The sequence below is a fragment of the Capricornis sumatraensis genome, chromosome 17, assembly GCF_032405125.1.
Source record: "Capricornis sumatraensis isolate serow.1 chromosome 17, serow.2, whole genome shotgun sequence".
In the NCBI taxonomy this organism is placed as follows: domain Eukaryota; kingdom Metazoa; phylum Chordata; class Mammalia; order Artiodactyla; family Bovidae; genus Capricornis; species Capricornis sumatraensis.
Window position 1 is genome coordinate 28,609,922 of NC_091085.1, and position 23,729 is coordinate 28,633,650.

Genomic DNA, 23,729 nt, shown 5'->3' on the forward strand with positions numbered 1-23,729 from the left:
AGCATGACTTGGAGAATTTTGAGCATTACTTCGCTAGCTTGTGATTTGAATCCAATTATGAGGTAGTTTGAACATTCGTTGGCATTCCTCTTTGTTAGGATTAGAATGAAAACAGACATTTTCCAGTCCTCTGGCCACTGCTGACTTTTCCAAATTTCCTAGTATATTGAGTGCAGCCCTTTCACAGCATTATCTTTTAGGATTTGAAATAACTTGACTGGAATTCATCACTAGCTTTGTTCACAGTGATGCTTCCTAAGGCCCACTTGACTTCGCATTCCAGGATGTCTGGCTCTAGGTGAGTGATCACACCATTGTTTTTGGGTCATGAAGTTATTTTTGGCACAGTTCTTCTGTGTATTCTTGTCACCTCTTCTTAAAATATCCTGCCTCTGTTTGGTTCATACCATTTCTATCCTTTATTGAGCCCATCTTTGCATGAAATGTTCCCTTGGTATCTCTAATTTTCTTGAAGAGATCTCTACTCTTTCCCATTCTATTGTTTTCCTCTATTTCTTTGCAGTGAACTCTGAGGAAGACTTTCTTATCTCTCTGTGCTAGTCTTTGGAACTCTTCATTCAGATGGGTATATCTTTCCTTTTCTCCTTTGCCTTTAGCTTCTCTTCTCTCAGCTATTTTTAAGGCCTTGTCAGACAACCACTTTGACTTTTTGCATTTCTTTTTCTTGGGGATGTTCTTGATCACTGCCTCCTGTACCATGTCACGGACCTCTGTCCACAGTTCTTCAGGCACTCTATTAGATCTAATCCCTTGAATCTATTTGTCACTTCCATTGTATAATTGTAAGAGATTTGATTAGGTCGTACTGGATGGTCTAGTGGTCCCCACTTTCTTCAATTTACATCTGAATTTTGCAATAAGGAGTTCATGATGTGCGTCACAGTCAGTTACTCGTCTTCTTGTTTTTGCTAACTGTATAGCACTTCTCCATCTTTGATTGCAAAGAATATAATCAATCTGATTTTCATATTAACCATCTGGTGATGTCCATGTTTAGAGTTATCCCTTGTGTTGTTGAAAGTGGGTGTTTGCCATGACCAGTGCATTCTCTTGGCAAAACTCTGTTAGATTTTGCCCTGCTTCATTTTGTACTGCAAGGCCAAATTTGCCTGTTACTGCAGGTATCTCTTGAGTTCCTACTTTTGTGTTCCAGTCCCCTATAATGAATAGTATATGTTCTTGGGGTGTTAGTCCTTCTTGATGAGATCTCTAGTCTTTCCCATTCCATTTTTTTTCCCCTCTATTTCTGTACATTGTTCACTTAAGAAGGCTTTTTTATCTCTCCTTGCTAGTCTTTGGAACTCTGCATTCAGATTAAGAAGCAAGATAAAGACAAAAAAAAGAGAGTCTCTCCAATATTAAAATGGAGGCATTTGGCACTAAAACTTGGAAGTACACTGTAGCTTTCTCCATATATAATTTTTAGATTGAAACATACATATTTTTATACACAGGCATACCTTAATACATCCATATACATAATATGTTTGCTTACATAGCTGTCATTTCTATAGGTATACGTATAAAAATATAGACAAATTTAAATAAAGTGTTTTTAGGAAATAATTCAATTGTCATGCTAAAAAATCTGAATTGTAGCTGTTTAGAGTGAATATCTAAGCCCAGTGGAATTAACCAATTTAAGAAGTCAAAAGCTTAATGCCCAGAGTTTTGAGCAGATAAGATAAGCACCATTATTTGCATAATAGGGACTAATCAGGTCTTATTTTACTTGATAATGACTATCCACAAGATTCATATTTCCTTTTATCAAGTAGCTCCTGGTGGGCATGAATAGCATTTCCACAGTAAGAATATATTTGGTGGAGTTAAACTTTTTTGAATCCTGTTTTAGAAGACAGAAATCACATCCGATTTCTCACACATTAATACTATCACATAATCTTTTCCACAGATTTTTCCAATTTTATTTTTTTTTAAATCTACTTTCTGTCTTTAATGAGCAGGAAATTGAGAGGCTTAAAAAAGACAAACAAACATAAAACAACTAGGGCTCATGAATGATATGCTGCACAAGATTTACTGAAATACAACTTATTCAGAATATACCAGTTTGAATTAGTGACAAAAGAAATACCATTTATTGTCATATATATTGATTAGAATATTTTAAAATGGTCCTATTACACTTAGAAAACATAAGTATTTTATTAAATTGCATTTTTAAATAGGCGTCAGAAGTAAACGTATGATAAATGTTTACTCTGCCATATAGACAACAGTGATGAAAATTTTGCATTGACGGTGGTAAAACATATTTGACAGTTAAACCCTTTTATCTCTAAGTACTATAAATGAATGTGTTATTGCTCACTGTGACTTATGTGTTTGCATAAAGTGAACAGGGAAACAGAATAAGAGAAATTAATTTTTGAGAAGTAAAAAGGCTCTTACTTGGTTAAAAATAAATTATATGCTATTCAGGATTGGATCTGCATATTAACAGCTTTCATTATTATTGCCACTCAGGCCTTATGTACTATTCATTGCCAACTGCCTACAGCCTTTACTTGATCTAAAAAATGCAAAACTACTTTTGAGATTCTCTATGTGTCTGATTGCCTTGAAAACTATGAGGGATTCTTTAGAATGTAAGACCTGAATCATTAAAGGGTTTATTTTGCATTTTATGCATTCAAAAGGTTTGAAATTCATTTCAAAATACTGCAATGCAAACTAACATCTCATGGGTTTTTACTTCTCTTACTCACATTCTCAATGAGTGATTTTTTTACTCACAATACTCTACCTGGGCATGCAGTATACAAAATAAAGGATGAGCAAATTCCCTTTAAATAACTTTAAGTCACATTAGTGAAGAAGTCAATATTTATGTTTAAAAAAAATGAATTCAGAAGTTTATAGATATATGCTTCAATAAATAATGTTAACTTAGCTCCTGATCTGGTATCAAGTCTTACCTTAATTTTCCCCCATATTGCTTTAAGTATAGAAAAATATCTTGTAGACTTATTCACGATAATTAATTTCTAAAATTTATACTAGTGTACTGAATCATGAGCTTCTGGAAGTCAGAATAATTTGTTGTTTATTAAAATTATTTCACAAAAAACAAATAGGGTGTAAGGCTCATGGTAGAAAAAAAACAACTTCTTGTCTTAGTCATTGAAATAATGGTTATTTGAAGTATGTCTTATAATTTGGGATTCTAAATTCAAATTATTCCATTTGAGTTTTGTCTTGGAAAATTTCAAACTAACTAAAAATCAAAAAACAGTTTTATCACCACTTTATTTATATAAATTTTATTTGTAGTTGCTGAATATTTGCTTTATAAACTTTTCCATAATGCTTCTAACAGTAGTATTGTTACTCAACTGAATATGCAAGTAGTTTCTTTTTTCACTTATATGTGAAATAAGAAAATAACCACATTTGGAAAACAATTGCTTCAAACTAAATGATAAGTTAATGTACTGATACACAATAAAAACAGTCAAATTCAAGTTAGAAATTTAAGTTTGAAATATTAATACTGATATAAACAGAATATCTGACCATCTGGTTGGATGAAGTCTTTCAAATTCTCCTTTAAAATTCCAATGGAAACATAAGAAAAGATGACAATTGAAAACATGAGAGAAAATGAGTATAGATCCAGCCCCCTGGAAGAAGAGATTCCTAGCTCCTGTAAATTCTATGGAGTTGAACTGAAAATCCCAGTCAATGGCAAGATGCATGCTATATACGCTATGCATGGTGTAACCAGCTATATAGGTATACTGAATTAGGGAAGGGCAGCCTTGCAAGAGAGACATTTGCATATTAGTATGTAATCCAGTGAAATTAATAACTCAGATTTGGACACAGACAGGAAGAATCAAGGGTGAGGAGCAAGAAGTGGGGCAAATTCTGGGCACTGTTGCTATTGCTGCTGTTTTTCACTAACTTTCCTTCTGTACAAAAAAGAAAGGAATTTGACTGATACACACAGTACAGGTAAAAGAATGCTATACACTGTGTTGTGTATCAGGAACTAACATAGTGTCAAGGGAAATTATGCTTCCAAAGCAGACAAATTCAGAAAAAGAGACCAAATTTGTTATTACCTGAGTTGGGAGGTTGGAGGAAGAGGAATTGGATTAAAGTAGAGAAATAAAAAAAAAAAAAGAAAAGAAACTTACATACAGAGAGATTAGTTGGCAAAGTTTAATTTTAGTTATATATGTGTTTCTTAGAAGATGACTAATGAGGAAGAAAATAAAGTTGGACCCATGGAAATATACTACAGTCTGATAAAAAGGAAACCCTATCTTGAAAATGAAAGGAAAAGAGTACTTTTTAAAAGTGATTTATTGAAGTAATATTTTAGAAAATTGTTAGATATTTTAATAAGATTCAAGAAGGCTCTTATTAAATAATACCACAGAGAAATAAGGAAAGAACAATGTGTAATAGTAATAATAAAAAGACCACAGACCTTGTAAGTACAGAAACTAGTAAAAGAAAGAGGTTTGGTTTTACAGTAGGCTGCAAAAATCAAGGTGTCCAAGGAGAAGCTCTATGTGCACAAACGAACAAAAATATTCCCATGAGGGAGCAAATCACAGCAGCAGGATTTTGGGACCTTGTCTTTAGGTCTGTTCTATGAATATAATTCAGTCATTTGGTCTCTAGTTCCGAAGTGCATGTCCTGAATCAATAACTAGATGAACTCCTTCAAGTCTATGATTTTTATCTCCATTTTGGTACATGATCTCTCTGATTCTATTGGTTATGCCTGAGGCGAATGTGACCCTTTGGATTGCCAAAAGGTAGAAGTACTAACAAATAATCTTAAAAGATGTTGACTGAAAGGAAAGAGCAATTGTCCCAGTACATCCCCAACTCCTTGGAAACAAGACTAAATGTAGACAGCAGAGAGTAGAATTAGTCATGTAGACTCTAGAGGAGTGATGTACTATGATGGAAGGACATAGTTTTTTTTTTTAATATAAAAATAATAAAGACCATGAAAAACATGATAGAGGTCTACCCAAAGAATGTATGTATTTCTGAGAAAGAAAAATTAATTAGAACAGTAGCAATAATAAAATGCATACCTAAAGAGACTTCTAGTAAGCTTAAATTAAAAAAAAAAATAGAATCCAATGAACTCATCATATTATAGGCAAAATTAATGAAAACATAGTTTTTTATCCAGAAACAATTGTGTATTTTTTTAATGTTAAGGAAAAGGAATAAAATAACACCTATGTAAATCTAGGCAGGAAGAAGAGATAACCTAAAAAGGAATAAAAAGCCACTAACATCTTCTTCAATGCGATTTTAATAGCCTGAACTCAAGAGAGAAAAAAAAAAAAGCTATGTGATTTTTGAAAGACAAACTCTGTAACTCTAGACTAATGGCCAGCAACCAATCTTGTTTGCCAAGTTCATATTGCACAGATACATAAAAAGGGAAGCATACATTGCAAAAATTATAAAATAATATGACAGATGTGAAACCAAAATATCAGTTATGACAATGAATATAAATGTTTTAGCTTTTTTACTGAAAGACAAAGATTCCCAGGTTGTATTAAAATAGCCAAACACAAATCAAATAAAGCAAAATAACTTGAAGTATAGATGTGGTATGAGCTGCAAGTTGCCTACTCCATCACGTTTGGATAATCATGTTTGGATAATTTTAACTGGCAAATAAACCAGAAGGAAAACTCTTTACTCTGTTACATGTAGTAAAATCAATTCTGAAAACATTTCATGCTCCTTCCTATCAGTTTTACCAGTCTGATTTAGATTTATGTTTAACATCGTTAGTTTTACATGATGTCTTCTTTTGGATTTATCACAAATAGCACTTCACTTGCTTTTGTAGTGACCATCTGTAGTATCTTTCCTCTCTAAGATTATAAACATAATCATAGAGCAGCTTTACTCATAAAGTAAGACCAGTCTGTTTGTTATAATTGAAGATACTTTTCTGAAAACTTTAGTTTGGTAGCAGGAAAATATATAGCTTCTTAGGAAAGTTGAATCTGTGAGAACCTTGGTGGCTATTTCTGTCTTCCTAATGCCCAGGTGGTAAAAGAATGCCAGTGGTAAAAGAACCTGCCTGCCAATGCAGGAAACATAAGACACGCTGGTTCCATTCTTAGGTCTGGAAGATCCCCTGGAGGAGAGCATGGCAACCCACTCCAGTATTCTTGCCTGGAGAATCCCATGGACAGAGGAGCCTGGCAGGCTATAATTCATAGGGTTGCAGAGTCAGATGCAACTGAAGCAACTTAGAATGCACACACACAAAATGACCTGAGGAGTGTGAGTTAACAAATCTGAAAAGAGACAAAGAGAAACAGAGAGGTGAGGAAGGGATTTGAATCATGCTGTTTCTCATTTCCCATCTGACTCAACTGACTCATTCCTTTTGGGTTTTATGAGACCCACTTTTTCCTTGTAACAAATGCCACTGTTTCCTTAGGTATTCAAGAATTTTGTTTTTTAAGTAACCATTATGTTGAGTTAATCAAATCCTGGATTATTTTTTCTATAATATACAGATAGTTTTGCATCTACTGTTGCTTTAAATCAGCTCTTGGAGTTTTGTCTTTACCCTGCAAATGAAATCTAGAGCTACTGTCATCACTCCCAGTTACTCTTAGATAATAAAAAGTCATATGACTACTTTAAGTAATAAAATTTGTTTTCAGTTATGTTAATTAAAATACCCAGTCCCATAAAACAGTAAAACATCCACAGTTACTATAAATGTGAGTCTTGCTCCTCCAACAACCACGTTTTGCTTCAGGCAGAAACCCACAGTTGTAGAGTGGAGTGAGAACTATAGTCAACTTTTTCTCTCTTCACCTGAAATCTTTCTTCCTCCTCCTTCTGTTAAGCACAGTTGTGACTGTTCTGGAATGGAAGAGAGAACTGTGAACAGATACATTATTTTCATGAATCCACTATGGCTAACTGTGATACTAATTGGAACTGGCAGATACTTAAAGATGTTGGCCTATGAAGTCTATCATGAGTTATTTATAGATTTGCCTCTTTTTAAATTTTTCATCAGTAGTTCCCAATGTAAATCCACACAATCCTTTATTCACCTCAGTGATACCTCATATTCTTTATTCTGAGTTCTAGATATTTTTCTGAGTAGCTCTTTTGAACATGACCTAAGAGACTCCAAGGCAGCTTTCTTTTGTATGTCATTCACATATTGATCATAAGAAATATACAAACATGTTTTGTCTAGACAAATATTAATATGTAAACTGATTCCAACAAAGTCACCTGCCTACACTTTCACTGTCAATTCAGACAGTCAGAAAATACCTACCTTTTTAAACTTTCTGAGCTGGTACACCCTGTCTTTCAAATATTGGAAACATGATATTGTTCAGTTCCAGCCAAATTCCTTGTACTTAGCTTGACAGAAGAAACAGGCATGTAGTTGGAGAACCCACACTTGCTGTGTGTGGTTAGGGGAAGGAGGTATGATATAAACATAGCTTGTTCCATAAAAATCCCCCTCTGAAATCTCCCTCCAATTTCTCATGCTTCTTATGAAATCAAGGGGGGTGCGTGATTTAATACTCACAAATAGTTTGCCCTATCCTTCCATTTTTTGCAACTGCAACATGGAAGGATATGGTACCTAATTTTGGAATGTAGGCCTAAATATTAAAAAATGTATTTGAAAATCTGAATACTTTAAAACAAATGTAACTTTAACCAACATTTATTTACAAAATATATTCTTTATTATTCACAATAAGGGCAAGATCCACATCTTTGGGTTAACTTGTGAATTCTCAGCACCTAGTAGCATGCCTTGTACCTATATGAGCTAAATAAATATACTTTTAGAAATAATGATTAAGCTCAAGTGAAATTTTAATTTAAAAAAGTGTCCAAATGATAGAATAATGGTTGACTTTGAGAACTGGATTATATAAGATTGTCAGAAGAAAATCCTTTTGTGCTTGGGGATAATAGTTTAGGGGACAGATTTCAAGACAGATTCCTAGGTGACCAAAGGAAAAGAAACTCCCAATTTTGAATCATTTTTGAAAGATACTGTTCTTCAGTGAATCAGTTGTGAACTTTTGAGAAACAGCTGAAAAAATTTATATAAAGAGCTACTGACTTCAGAACAAGTAATATTAATTGTGTTCATTTACTTAAATGTAAATGATGCTAATGTCAAAATTGTAACATTTGGTGAATCACAGTAAGAGAGGAAGTTTCTCAAAAAGAGAAAGAATAAATTTGTAGACAGTAAAGCCATACTAGTGAACACAGATTTCTGTTTTTCATTTTTCTTAGAAAAACCCAAAACTTGCATCTTCATAGCATATTTATCTAATAGGTTTAGGCTCAAAATTTTCAGACCATCATAACTGGTCTTATGGTTTTATTTTGCATTTTTTTTTCCTTGAAAGAACACAGGTTTTTATATAAGAACTGTATCTGCTAACACCAAGTTATGGGATTTTTGAATTGATGTGTTGCCTCATTTCTCTGTTAGGTTTTTTTCAGATAAATTTTAGAAGTATGAGAAAATCCTTGTTAAAGCTCTATATTGTTTCAAAACTACTTTTCTTAGCACTTCTTTTTGACCTGTGTTTGGAGTGCTATATTGCTCTGACACTCTAGACAAATAAAAAATCTCTTACTGACAGATTAGATTGTTTGCTGTTTTTTTTTCTCTGAAACTCATGTAAAATTTGGTACATAATTTAAGAGCAGATGACTGATGCAGAAACAACTTTCCATAAAATTTTGTTGCTTGCCAGTTTAGAAGCAGTCTACTCCATTTTCAGCTATATACATAAATAGATAATATAAGCAGTATAGAAACAAACCTCAAGCAAAATATAGAGTGTTATAAACTACACTAGAGAATAAATGGTGGTTTGGAAAAACAATTATTTTCTATGTTTTGCTCTTATGCCACACAGTAAAACTTTGTAAGATTATTTCCATTAAACTTCCTAAGAACTGTGAATTAGGCACTACACATATATTTAATGAGAAAGCACACTGAGCTTAGAAGTGTTAAAATTGTATGCTACAGATCTTCCAACTAATAAGTAATATGTTCAAAACTCAAACCAGTATTTCTTTAATTGTACAGTGTATGAGTTTGCCTCTTTGATAAGAAAATTAATTTTCTTTCAGGCTCCATTTTTCTAAATATGCCAATTTCACAAGGATATTTTCTTGTTTGTAAACATCTAGTGGAGCCTCAAAGGAGATATGTGGTGCATAATATAATTCACTGGTTTTAACTTTTATTTAAATACTATAGGTATTAAAATCAAATAAGTAAATAAAATGGCTATTTAAATGAAGTATAAAAACTAAATCATGTCTGAGAAGCGGTAATTACCAAGACTTCAAACTTTTTGATGTCACTTATAATTGGATTGCTTATTTCTCTGTTAAAAATGATGAGAAAATACATGCAATTTTTATTTGGTAGTATTGCTGAAATTACTATTGCTTTATCTCATTAGTTGAATGAACTGTATTAACCAAGCATATTTCATTAATCTACTTCTTAGAAATGTCTTGATTGCTAAACTTTAAATGTATTAACTTCTAAACAGACACCGTTGACTATAACTAAGTTATGTATTTTTGAGAATATTTCAGAGCTTTGATTATTATATGTTTAAATATTATTAAAGAACAAACTGCTCAGAATAAACTATCCAGGATTATCACTTAAAATAATTATTGTATATCCGTATGTTAGATTTAGTCTTTCTTCCACTGAATTTTCTCATATGTCTATTGAATCGTCCCATTTTGAACTTTCTGTGCTATATGCTAGAATATAAAGGAGAGTGAGATGAAGTGATGCATCCATTGTCCTTAGGTGGCTTATGTTCTAATTGTGTTGTTGTTTAGTTGCTAAGTCGTGTCCAACTCTTTGAGATCCCATGACTGCATGACTGTAGCATGCCAGGCTCCTCTGTCCATGTGAATTTTCAGGCAAGAATACTGGAGTGGGTTGCCATTTCATTCTCCAGGGGAATCTTCGCAGACCAGGGATTGAACCCATGTTTCCTGCATTGGGAGGTGAATTCTTTACTGCTGAGCCACCAAGGAAGTCATATGTTCTAAGACAGAAAGGTAAAATTGAAGAATTACACTAAATGGCTATAGAGAATGCTCTCTGATGGCATAACAAAGAGGAATCTGATCAAGATTTTAGAAGACTTTCTTGAGTAAGTGATGATTGAGTTAAGGTTTAAAGGATAGCTATACTGTATATCTGTTAAGAAAGAGAAACAGACCATTTTCAAGACTGAGGAAATGGATGAGAGGAAATTGTCCATCCATTCCTCTGGAGAGACTGCCATGAGCCAGAGGAAGGGAAGAAAAGAGAAAGGATGAAATACAGAGAAAAGTGGACCAGCTTTCGTATAAGGCTGGAAAAGATATTTCGCAGACTAGAAGGCCTTGGACGTCATGTGAAGGGTTTTATTCTCACAAGCAAGGGGAATTTCTTGGAGAGTGTGCCAAGAGTTTCCCAAGAAAATTAGCAGGCTGATTGATATAGTAGACAAGGCCAAAGATGAAGTTAATATTGACAAAGCTAATGGGATTAGAGATGGAGGGTTGTGGACAGATTTAAGAAATAGTTAACATGTGAATGTGATTTTTTTTTTTTAAGAGTAAAGCATTTCACAATCTGTGAGGAATAGAAAACTGAAAATAGAAAAAAGAAAATAATATGCAGTTTTAGCACCTAATTTAACATGATGCATTTTAGATCATCAGACATTCACTTAAAAATCACTGTAGCCATACCCAAGTCTAGTGGGTACATGAAAAGTTCAACAGCATTAGTTGTTTACTTCTCCTAATCTTGAGATACTTGGGATCTGAAAGAGGAAACATTCTTCTATTAAAATAGTTGCAAAGGGGAGGAAATATCTTTGTAGAAATACCACATAAGATAGAAAGAAGGAACATTGGAAGACATATTTGAGAATATAGGATAGGTTCTTAATCATGGAACATGGTTTCAGATTTTGCAGTGAGAAAAATATGGAAAATGGTATTGAAACAAAAATTGAGGCTTGATTGATTATCTCAATGGCACTTACATGAGGTGTTAAAATTCCTTTTCTTGGGCTCTAAAATTGCTATGGATGGTGACTGCAGCCATGAAATCAGAAGACGATTGCTTCTCAGCAGGAAAGCTATGACAAACCTAGACAGTGTATTGAAAAGCAGAGATGTTACTCTGCTGATGAAGGTACATTTAGTCAAGGATATGGTCTTCTCAGTGCTCATATACAGTTGTGAGAGCTGGACTGTAAAAAAGGCAGAGTACAAAAGAATTGATGTCTTCAAGCTGTTGTGCTAGAGAAGACTTCTGAGAATCCCTCAGATTGCAAGGAGATCAAACTAGTCAATCTTAAGGGAAATCAACTCTGAATACTCATTGAAAGGACTGATGCTGAAGCTGAAGTTCCAGCATTTTGGTCACCTGATGTGAACAGCCGACTCATTGGAATGTCCCTGAAGATGGGAAAGTTTGAGGGCAGAAGGAGAAGAGGGCTTCAGAGGATGAGATGGCTGGATGGCATTACCAATGCAGTGGACATGAACTTGGGCAAAATTCAGGAGATGGTGAGGGACAGGGAGGCCTGGCGTGCTGTAGTCCAAGGAGTCGCAAGGAGTCAGACACAACTGTACAGCTGAACAATAACAGCAACAATGTGGATTAAATCCCATTAGTTACTTGGGTAAGGATGTTCATGCCCTTGAGCCTAACAACACCCAGGCAGAACTGTGTCCTATAAGTAAGGCCCAATTCTTTGCATTAAGTAGTAAATCCATTACTTAATTTTTAGTTGGTGTTGGGAAGTGAAGAAAGTTCAGCAGTACTTTGAATCACAGAAGAAAACAAGTTGGAGCAACATGACCTCATAGTAGGATATCTTCCGCGATCTGAAGCAAGTCTGTGTTTTGTATTAATTTGGAATGACTAGTAATTTTGTGGTTCCTCCATTGCCTGACAATAGCCTTTGGGGTGTTTTTCTTTTATATTCACCTCTTCTTATTCTCAGTTAAGAGGGTTAATAAGAACTGTCTATCAAATATTGGTTTATAAAGCAAGACCAAGTTAGTGTTAGGGTTAGGATTTTCTTGCTTGTGGTATTGCTACACAGTTGTGAACCATCAAATGGTGACTTTTTGTTCCTTCTGAGACCCACTTTCTCAATTTAGCTGCTGAATGAAATGCCACATTGGTCACAAGAACAAGAACTAGGATTACTGAAATCATTCTTTAATCTGATATTTGAAAATTAAAAGCTGAAATAAGAACCTAGCAGCTGTATATCAAAGGTAAAAATATTTTATTTGATTTTTTCTTTTATGCACTTATATATTTATATATTTTATAGGATATAAATATTTATGGAACTGAATGCAGAATTTATAAGAAATGACACTTCATGTACATTTTGTGCTTGGAATAGAGTGCTTTCATTATCCAATGCTATTATGAACATTTGACTGGTAAAATATGCAGTAGGATTATATAATAGATGGAATTATTTTAATATAACTTCAGGTCTTTTGGACTAGTCTGGTCCAGTAATAGTTGTTATTTTTCATTCAAATTTACCTAAATGGTGTTTTATTGATCTATCTCATTATTTTATCTTCCTTTACTGTTCCGGAATTTACAAACATATCCAAGGAAATAAAGGTAAAGAAATGAGGAAGATAGCAGACATATAGATAAGACAGAAGAATAAAATTCATTCTGTAAGATAGCAAGTCTAAACAGGGGTATGATAAATCTATTCCATTTCTATGTAGGCAGAAAACACCAGGAGTATCTTTAACTGGGGTATTCAGTAGTTCAGTTCAGTTCAGTCGCTCAGTCACATCCCACTCTTTGCGACCTCATGGACTGCAGCACGCCAGGCTTCCTTGTCCATGACCCAGCTCCCAGAGCTTGCTCAAATTCATGTCCATTGTCGGTGATGCCATCCAACCATCTCGTCCTCTATCATCCCCTTCTCCTCCTGCCTTCAGTCTTTCCCAGAATCAGGATCTTTTCCAATGAATCAGCTCTACTCATCAGGTGGCCAAAGTACTGGAGTTTCAGCTTCAGCATCAGTTCTTCCAGTGAATATTCAGAACTGATTTCCTTTAGGATGGACTGGTTTGATCTCTTTGCAATTTAAGGGACTCTCAAGAGTCTTCTCCAACACCACAGTTCAAAGGCATCTCTTCAGTGCTCTACTTTCTTTATGGTCCAACTCTCACATCCATATATGACTACTGGAAAAACCATAGCTTTGACTAGATGGACTTTTTTTTTGGCTAAGTAATGTCTCAGCTTTTCAATATGCTGTCTAGACTGGTCATAATTTTTCTTCCAAGGAGTAAGTGTCTTTTAGTTTCATAGCTGCAGTCACCATCTGCAGTGATTTTGGAGCCCAAGAAAATAAAGTCTGTCACTGTTTCCATTTTTCCCCCATCTATTTGCCATAAAGTGATGGGGTTGGATGCCATAATCTTTGTTTTTTGAATGTTGAGTTTTAAGCCAATTATTTCACTTTCCTGTTTCATCAAGAGGGCCTAGTTCCTTTCATTTTCTGCCATAAAGGTGGTGTCATCTGCATATCTGAGGTGACTGATATTTCTCGCAGCAATCTTCATTCCAATTTGTGCTTCATCCTGCCCAGCATTTCTCATGATGCACTCTGCATATAAATTAAATAAACAAGGTGACAGTATACAGCCTCAACATACTCCTTTCTCAGTTTGGAACCAGTCCGTTGTTCCATGTCCAGTTCTAACTGTTGCTTCTTGACCTGCTTACAGATTTCTCAGGACACAGGTAAGATGTTCTGGAATTTCCATCTCTTTAAGAATTTTCCACAGGTGTTGTGATCCACACAGTCAAAGGCTTTAGAATTGTCAATAAAACAGAATTAGATGTTTTTCTAGAATCGTCTTGCTTTTCTAAGAGCCAGCGAATATTAACAATTTGATCTCTGGTTCCTCTGCCTTTTCTAAATCCAGCTTGAACATCTGGAAGTTCTCAGTTCACATACTTTTGAAGCATAGTTGGAGAATTTTGAGCATTACCTTGTTAGCCTGTGAGATGAGTACAATTGTGTGGTTGTTTGAGCATTCTTTGGCTTTGCCTTCATTGAGATTGGAATAAAAAAAGACATTTTCCAGTCCTGTGGCCACTGCTCAGCTTTCCAAATTTGCTGGCATATTGAGTGCAGCACTTTCACAACATCATCTTTCAGGATTTGAAATAGCTCAATTGAAATTCCATCACCTCCAGTAGCTTTGTTCATAGTGATGCTTCCTAAGGCCCACTTGACTTTGTGCAACAGGATGTCTGGCTCTAGGTGAGTGTTCACATCATCGTGGTTACCTGGGTCATGCAGATCTTTTTTGTATAGAGCTTCTGTGTATTGCCATCTCTTAATATCTTCTGCTTCTGTTAGGTCCATACCATTTCTGTCCTTTATTGTGCCCATCTTTGCATGAAATGTTCCCTTGGTATCTTTAAATTTCTTGAAGAGATCTCTAGTCTTCCCCATCCTGTTGTTTTCCTCTATTTCTTTGCATTGATCACTTAGGAAGGCTTTCTTATCTCTCCTTGCTATTCTTTGGAACTCTGAATTCAGATGGATATATTTTTCCTTTTCTCCTTTGTGTTTCACTTCTCTTCTTTTCCCAGCTATTTGTAAGGCCTCCTCAGACAACCATTTTGGATTTTTGCATTTATTTTTCTTGGGGTGGTTTTGATCACCGCCTCCTGTACAATGTTAAGAACTCTTGTCCATAGTTCTTCAGGCACTCTATCAGATCTAACATCTTGAATCTATCTCTTAATTTCACCGTATAATCATAAGGGATTTGATTTAGGTCTTATCTGAATGGTTCAGTTGTTTCCCCTACTTTCTTCAGTTTAAGTCAGAACTTTGCAATAAGGGGTTGATGATGAGTCATTCAGTAGTAGTGCAGTCAAATTATCTTTGATGTTCCACCAAACTCAGGAATATCTTGTAGAACCCAATTTAAAGCATGATATTTGGGGGAAGGAGGGAATGTTTCCCATCCCAGAGGCTTGTCTTCACTCTACACTAAATTCAACCTGTCTGGTCATCTGCCCAGTGATGCGAGGTGATGCAGTGAACAGCTGAATAGTCAATCTCTGGGACTGACTTCTTTCTTAATCTGGTCCCTAGAATGCGATTCTGAAAGATGGCTCTATTTTTACTCATATCCCCAGGTGTTATTGAAACAAAATGCATGTAATTTGACATAAGTTTCTTTGCTGACCTGCTCTTGGGCCATTCTGATGCCATACTTAGTCACAATTCCATGAGAGTTAGGGAAATGTCTCCAGTCCTCTTGTGTCTACACAGAAACACCACTTTTCTACTCTACAACTACCACTGAATGCCCCAAGAGTCATCTTTATTAATCTTGCTTGTTTCCTGTATTTCACCTAGTATCTAAGCATAGGCTCTGACAACTGTAATTCTTTAAAAAGTGGAATAAGCTTTCTCCCCAAGATCTATTTTCTGGAAAGTGAAAGAAGGGTTCAGTGTCCTCTCTGATATGAAATGCTCCTCTTTCCTCGATTTCCAAAGTCTTTGTTATTTGTAGTTCTGTGGGTCTTAATGCATCTAGGAAAAGAGAGAGCAACAATTTTTGTAAGAATTTTCACAATTTGGTGAATTTCTTAGATTTATGAGGCTTAAATCTAGATCCATAGATTTTTCACCCAGAAGTTAAATATGTCTCACATATGTCCTCCGGTCCCTCTCTGAGAGCTGCCATTAGCTCAGGCCTCGTGACAAACATGAAAACTGATAGACAGGAGTATGGCATTGGAGAACAGAATGCTTCAGTTAACACATCACCGTATTTAAATATCCTAACATGTGTTTGTTTATGTATTTTTTTCTTTATGAGATACAACATGTGGAAAGCCATAAAATCATAAGCTGTGTTTTCTGAAGATGATTGATGTAGTATCTAGAATTATCAGTAAAACTTACCAAAAGACCAGCCAATTGTGAACATTTTGAAGCTGTGGGAGCAGCATTGCAGTTTCTCTGGTAAAATTTTCAATGGCATTCTGCTAACTTCTTGTGGCAAAAACTAGCTCTTAGCTGAAAAAGAATGTCCCAAGGGAAAGGAGGATTTGTGTGACTGTGGATACCCAGAAGGAAGTTATACATAAGCAATCTGATGGCTGATCAGCATCTCTGAGCACAGATATAGATGGAGAGCAAGGTCAGAGAAGAAAGGAATGGTCAAGGTCTCCCCCTAGATTTCCCAGATTTCAAGCCTAGAAGACACTGCCAGGCCTCTCAGTATCAAGAGCACAGATTTTAAAATGTATCCCCTTAACATGTTCAATAATTTTAACTCTCAGCACACAAATGTATGCCTTTGTTACGCTTCAGAACTTGTAGTACTATTTTCTTTCTTTAGTCCAGTTAGCATTTTATGCCCTAGTTTATTCTTTTCTTATTATTTGAATTCATTATTTTTTTTGCATATTCATCTTTTCCTTTTGAATAAGTTTGTTTTTATAATCTCACAGTGTAATTGTTCTTAGTTGACTTATCTTTTCTTACTTTTTGTAAGACTTTTCTTTTATCTCATGTTTACTTTGTTCTTATGCTACTCGTTTACCTAGTTTCTTCTTATCGCCTTTAGGCTCTGTTTTAATTATTTCCCTTTCATGTTATCTATTTTTCATTGCAGTTTTAAATTTTTTATTATCTTCTTTTCCCTTTCTTATCTTTATTTTAGTTTATTTTAATATAGCAAGCAGAGAGCACTGAAACTCTTGAAGAAAGAAGTGAGTAGAGTCCACTCTGTACCCAAAGCAAGGGAAATTGCTCCCTTTTTCCCTGTCCCTTTGGTTGGTCCTGTCTCTTCCAGGTGATGAGCATCTATTCTCAAACTTTTCTATCTCCAAAACCTTATTTTAAGAAAGGCAGGGTTGTCCAGTCGTTAAAGTCACAGTCTTGGAAATAAAGCAAAACTTGATTCACAGTAGAACTCTACTCTCAAGAATATGACCTAGCCTCTACCACTTGAGGTTTTCTCTTTTGTGGTTGTAACCATTTGTAATTTACAAATGGTGTGTGGATTTGTTCTCTTGAAGCATACTTTCTAATTTCTAAATCCCCTCTTCCACTAATAAAAAGACCAGGATATGAATAACACTTAATCATGTTTCAATAAGGGCAGTAACCACAGTCTGCATTTATATTGCCTCTTAAAAACATAAATCTGCCTTCTGAGTATCTGTCATTTCTGGACCAACTAGACTATCATGGATGGTTTTCTTCTTTCATTAACATTCTGATTTTTTTTTTTTTCTCTCTAACTCCTTTTTCCCTTTGCCAAGGAAGAAAATTGTCCTTTAAATAAGGTCTAAGACTCTGAATTTCTGTTAAAATAGCCTAAAACAGCCAAAATGCTATCCAATGGCTGGTACCTTTATTTTTGTAATACTTGGCAATATAATTATTAGGATACTAGATAATATTGTGTGTGAGTTCAACTTGCTTTCCCTTGGAAAGTGGAGCTTGCATGGGGTTCACCGGTGTCTATTTCAGTGTGCCAATTCTCAAAGTAAAAATATGGCTTATATAAATATAAACTGAGCAAATTAATATCAATTATTTTTAGATCATTTAGTCCCAATATGAGCTTGTTTCAACATATGTTTCTGATTTCCATTAAAATAGAGGCTATATCTTAATGTCTTTTACTTCAAGATGCATTCGTTTTACCTAAAATGTGATCCTTTGGAAAAGGTATTTAGCCATATTAAACATAGCTAAGGAAAAGTCTATCTCTCACAAAACTCAACAGATAATTTGCTTGCACAAGTCACATGCATTTTAAATTAATATATTCTAAACTGCACTGTTCTGTTTTACTAAGCTGAAGTTTTTTTTTCCCCTTTTGCTAAACAATTCTTAAGAAAAGTAGAGATAATTTGCATGCAATTATATTTGTAATTGTAAACTAGTGTTTGAATTTTTCATATAATCAATGATATTCAGTTGGTTTTCCTCCAGATGCTGAGATATGAGAACAATAATGTTTGAATATCAAGTTATCTGATTCATAAACAAGGCACATTCTTCTATGAATCATGATCAGGTTTCTCACATGAACTGGAACTTAGGATTTTAGATGTCACAATCAAGTCCAGCTCTTGTATCTTAATGCTTAGTCTCAGATATCAAATAGAATTTCTAATAGTCAAGTGACATGGATACTTTCCGCTAACTGACTTTCAAAACATTTGTCATTCTTCGTTAGAGTTTTAAAAAATTATTTTAATATATTGTCCTCTTTGTCCTTTGACTTAACATTCAAAACAATAGAAAAGAATTATTTCTGCATCAGTAGCACTATTTGTCACATCAACTCTCTTGTCATTTACAACCCACTATATATGCCAACTTTTCAAGGATACATCCAGACACATTTTTGAGACCTTAGATTTAAAGCTTTCAAATTAATATTTTCTTTTACAAAAAACTGTTCTCTAAATACAATAGGAGAACATAATTTTCCATTTCCATAATCACAATTCCATATATAAACTATATGAAAATGTTTTCTTATAATCACGTATAATATACCATATTATACATATGTACATTATACATACATACACACATATGTGTAATATACCATATTGTACATATATACATCATACATACATACATATGCATAGTATACCATATTATATATGATGCATATTATACATATATAATTATATATCATACATTATAATATATATGATGAATTAATGTTTTTGATTTTTTTTATTGTAAGTCTATTTCTTATACTTAACATGCTCTCTTCAGTTGATTAAATGAAATAAGTACAAGGTAAAAAAAATATAAAACACATTTCTAAGACACATTTCTGCTTAACGAGGTTGAGCACTACAGTTGCCCAACATTTGAGCAACTTTGAAACTTTGTATTTTTTGGATCCTTATGGAAACTTTTGGATCTTGTACAGCAATTGTAAAACCACTTTGTTAATTCTTGAATTAGCTTTGTAGGAGGTAGATAATACTTGGAAAAATCTGTATTAAAGTGATGTTTTGCATTAGTGGCTAACATTATTATTTTTAACATATGAGCATCAGTTCAGTTTAGTTCAGTCGCTCAGTCGTGTTTGACTCTTTGCGACCCCATGAATCGCAGCATGCCAGGCCTCCCTGTCCATCACCAACTCCCAGAGTTCACACAGACTCACGTCCATCCAGTCAGTGATGCCATCCAGCCATCTCATCCTCTGTCATCCCCTTCACCTCCTGCCCCCAATTCCTCCCAGCATCAGAGTCTTTTCCAATGAGTCAACTCTTTGCATGAGGTGGCCAAAGTACTGGAGTTTCAGCTTTAGCATCATTCCTTCCAAAGAAATCCCAGGGCTGATCTCCTTCAGAATGGACTGGTTGGATCTCCTTGCAGTCCAAGTGATTCTCAAGAGTCTTCTCCAACACCACAGTTCAAAAGCATCAATTCTTCGGTGCTCAGCCTTCTTCACAGTCCAAATTTCACATACATACATGACCACAGGAAAAACAATAGCCTTGACTAGACGGACCTTTAGCAAGGTAATGTCTCTGCTTTTCAATATGCTATCTAGGTTGGTCATAACTTTTCTTCCAAGGAGTAAGCGTCTTTTAATTTCATGGCTGCAATCACCATCTGCAGTGATTTTGGAGCCCCCCAAAATAAAGTCTGAAACTTTCCACTGTTTCCCCATCTATTTCCCATGAAGTGAGGGACCAGATGCCATGATCTTCGTTTTCTGAATGTTGAGCTTTAAGCCAACTTTTTCACTCTCCACTTTCACTTTCATTAAGAGGCTCTTCAGTTCCTCTTCACTTTCTGCCATGAGGGTGGTGTCATCTGCATATCTGAGGTTATTGATATTTCTCCTGGCAATCTTGATTCCAGCTTGTATTTCTTCCAGTCCAGGGTTTCTCATGATGTACTCTGCATAAAAGTTAAATAAGCAGGGTGACAATATACAGCCTTGATGTACTCCTTTTCCTATTTGAAACCAGTCTGTTGTTCCATGTCCAGTTCTAACTGTTGCTTCCTGACCTGCATACAGATTTCTCAAGAGGCAGGTCAGGTGGTTTGGTATTCCCGTCTCTTTCAGAATTGTCCACAGTTTATTGTGATCCACACAGTCAAAGGCTTTGGCATAGTCAATAAAGCAGAAATAGATGTTTTTCTGGAACTTTCTTGCTTTTTTCCATGATCCAGCAGATGTTGGCAATTTGATCTCTGGTTCCTCTGCCTTTTCTAAAACCAGCTTGAACATATGAGTATACATTTGACTAAAAATTTAGATTAATTTAGCTTACTTTTAAATTTGCAAACATGGCAAAAAGATAAAATTCATTGGCATTTTCAAATTATTAACAGTATTGTTCATATTTAGTAATTCAAACCAGTAACACATTTGAAAATGCAACTTGATTAAATAATTGTTTTATCTTCACACTTAATTCCATATCAAAATTTGAAATGAGAAAGACACCATTCAATAAGACATAATGCTCATTAAGCTTTATTTGTTCATAAAATCATTTACCTTTCTTATTTTCTTTCAGCTAGAAGGTTCATGGTTATTGTGTTGAATGTCATTAATTTATGAGTAATATCTCATTGTCTTTATTTAGGCAGATCCTGACCACACGACTATTCAACAAAATTATTTCCATTAGAATGACAAAACTTTAGCTGCAATTCTTTCAGAAATTTTGAGACATAAGTAAAGCAGCTGGTTATTGTTCTCTTTACAAAGAAACCTTAGATTAACCGAGGCAGGATCAACATGGTGCAGTAGGAAGACCCCAAGCTTACCTCCTCCCATGAACACATCAAGACTACAACTGCATATAAGCCAACTCTGAGAGTGAGCTGACAACTAACAGCATGATTCTTCTATAATCAAAGTTGTGGGGTGAGAAAAAGAGCCATGCAGTGTCTGGGAGGGGAAAGAAGCGATCTAGTTCAGATGTGCACCTTTAGCAGGTGACCAGAAGGTGAGTGAGATATCACCAATTTGGGAATCCTTCCTAAGGAGTGATGGGTTCAAGTGTTATAACAGGCACCCCAGTCCTGGGGTCCAGTACCGGAAGATGAGCCCCTTTCAATGGTTTGAAAATAAGTGGAGCTTACCAGAGGGCTGTAAGATGCAGAGATTCTGCTCTTGAAGAGCATGCATGAAGACTGGTTTGCTCCCAGTCCCAGATTAGAGGCAGCAGATTGAAAACTTCCTGGTGCCAGGACTGCCCTAGCACTGTTCCTAGCCTTCACCAAGTCCTTGTGCCAGCCCCTGTGCTCCAGGATTGCTCTTTGCTTAAGGCCAAGACTGCCATCGCAATCATGTGCACTCACACACTGATAAAAAGTGGGGCCAACTCAAAATTGCAGGTCAAACCCCTTGGGCCTTGGCTTTGCCTGTAATCAAATCTGAGGCCACCATTGCCATCACATGCATACACTGTGGGAAAGAAGAGGCAACTCAGAAGTCCAACTGCAAGCCCTCAGGCCACCTACCCTATCTCTGACCAAGGTGAGAACCCCTGCCACCATTGCATGCACATAGTCACAAAAAGGATAAAGTGGAACCAGCTTATTTATGCAGCCTCAACCCCTCAGGCTGCAACACTGCCTCTGACTGAATCAGAGTCTTCCCTCATAGCTCAGTCGGTAAGGAATCTACCTGTAATGCAGCAGACCAGGGTTTGATTCCCATGTCAGGAAGATCTCCTGGAGAAGGAAATGGCAATCCACTCCAGTATTCTTGCCTGGAAAATCCCATGGACAGAGGAGCCTGGTGGGTTACAGTCCATGGAGTCGCAAGAGTTGGACGCAACTTAGTGACTAAACCACCACATTGCCTTTGCACATGTGCTTCACTGGGAAAAATCCAGATCAGAAGTGCTGCTCCAGCTACTGGCCATAGGTTGAGAAGTCAGGCATGTGCCCAAGGATTCCTTGGAAAAGAAGCATTGCTTGTCATGGGTATCAGATAATCATGAAGTAATGAGGTAGTGGCTCCGATGGTGATCAAAAGCAACAGTTAATTGTTGGCATTACAGTACCTGTCTTCTCAATCTTGAATGCTCTAATCTACTTGTTAAAAAAAAATCTTAGAATAAATAAGCAAAAAAAAAGAAAATGAGAGAATTACATAATATTCATTGCATCAGTGTTGTGTTCGTAGAAACAGCCTCCTTTCATAGTTTAATCACAGACTTGGAGGGATTAGATTTCTTGTGATTTTATAGCAAATGACATTTCAACACAGACTGTGAAGTCCAGGTCTCATAATAGATTCAGACTAGTATCTTCAATATTTGCAAAACTGACTACTAAAAGTGGTATTTCACACATGTGAAGTCTATATCATACAAGCTTTTTTGTTATTCTTAGCTTATTTTTACCAAATTAGATTTTTTTAGCTTAGATTATAATAAAATTGACTTTGGAAAACTATACTATTTTTATCTTTCACATGTTGTTCTAAGAAATTGTCTTACATAATCACTTTCTGTTGATCTCTCCTTGAAGACAATTAAGGTATGAGAATTGAGACCTTTTAGGATTCCAACAGCCTTAAGTGAGATCCATATTGAGAAAGGAGTTAGTTCCAGATTTTATGCTATTGATCCTAGGAAAGTCAGAAATGCACCATCTAGGGCTGAAAGTCCACCAAAAATCAACACAGTCAAAAAAGGGTCCATCCAAATAGGTCAGGCCAAAAGGAAAAGCCCAGGTATTATGGATGAATCTAGAAAATGAATCTGGTTTAAGAGAAAAATAAGTTAGGTATCATGAAATACTAGAAGATGAAGGGAGATGTGATTTTATAAATAAATTGAGGTCTCCCTTATGAGAGAAATGATGCAATTTTGCCTCACAAGCCAGCTTGGTAAATTATTTAATTGTGAGTAAAAAATATTTTTTAGGCTTATGACAACTACTATTTGACTAAAATGCAAAATTTATCAATCAGTATTTACTTGCATGCATTCTGCCTGCTAAATCACTTCAATCATGTCCAACTCTTTGCAACTCTATTGATCATAACCCACCAAGCTCCTCTGTTCATAGTATTCTCCAGGCAAAAATACTGGAGTGGGTTTCCATGCCCTCCTCCAGGTGATTTTCCTAACCCAGGGATCAAACCTGCTTCTTTTATGTCTTCTGCATTGGGAGGCAGGTCCCTTACCACTAGTGTCCCCTGGGAAGCCCACTGAGTATAGAAAACCACAACATTACTTCTCAAATCAGTTAAGGTGGAAGTCAAGGTGAGAAATCACTTCTTTGACAATCTATAATATTTTGGTATTAACATTAACTTAAACCTTTGATAAAAGTAAATTTTAAATAAACTTAAGTAGTGTACCATTTCGGTAGTGAAGAGTCACTAAATTACTCCATAAAATGAAATAAATAACTGAGAAACAATATTTATAATAAATTAATTCTTAAAAATGAAGTTTGATTGTAACTGATAGATCATCCTTTTTCTCATTGGATTTTGATAACCATTAAGTATCCTGACAAAAAGATTTTATTTATTCAGACATTTCCTGTTTCATTAATGAAAATATTAACTACTAA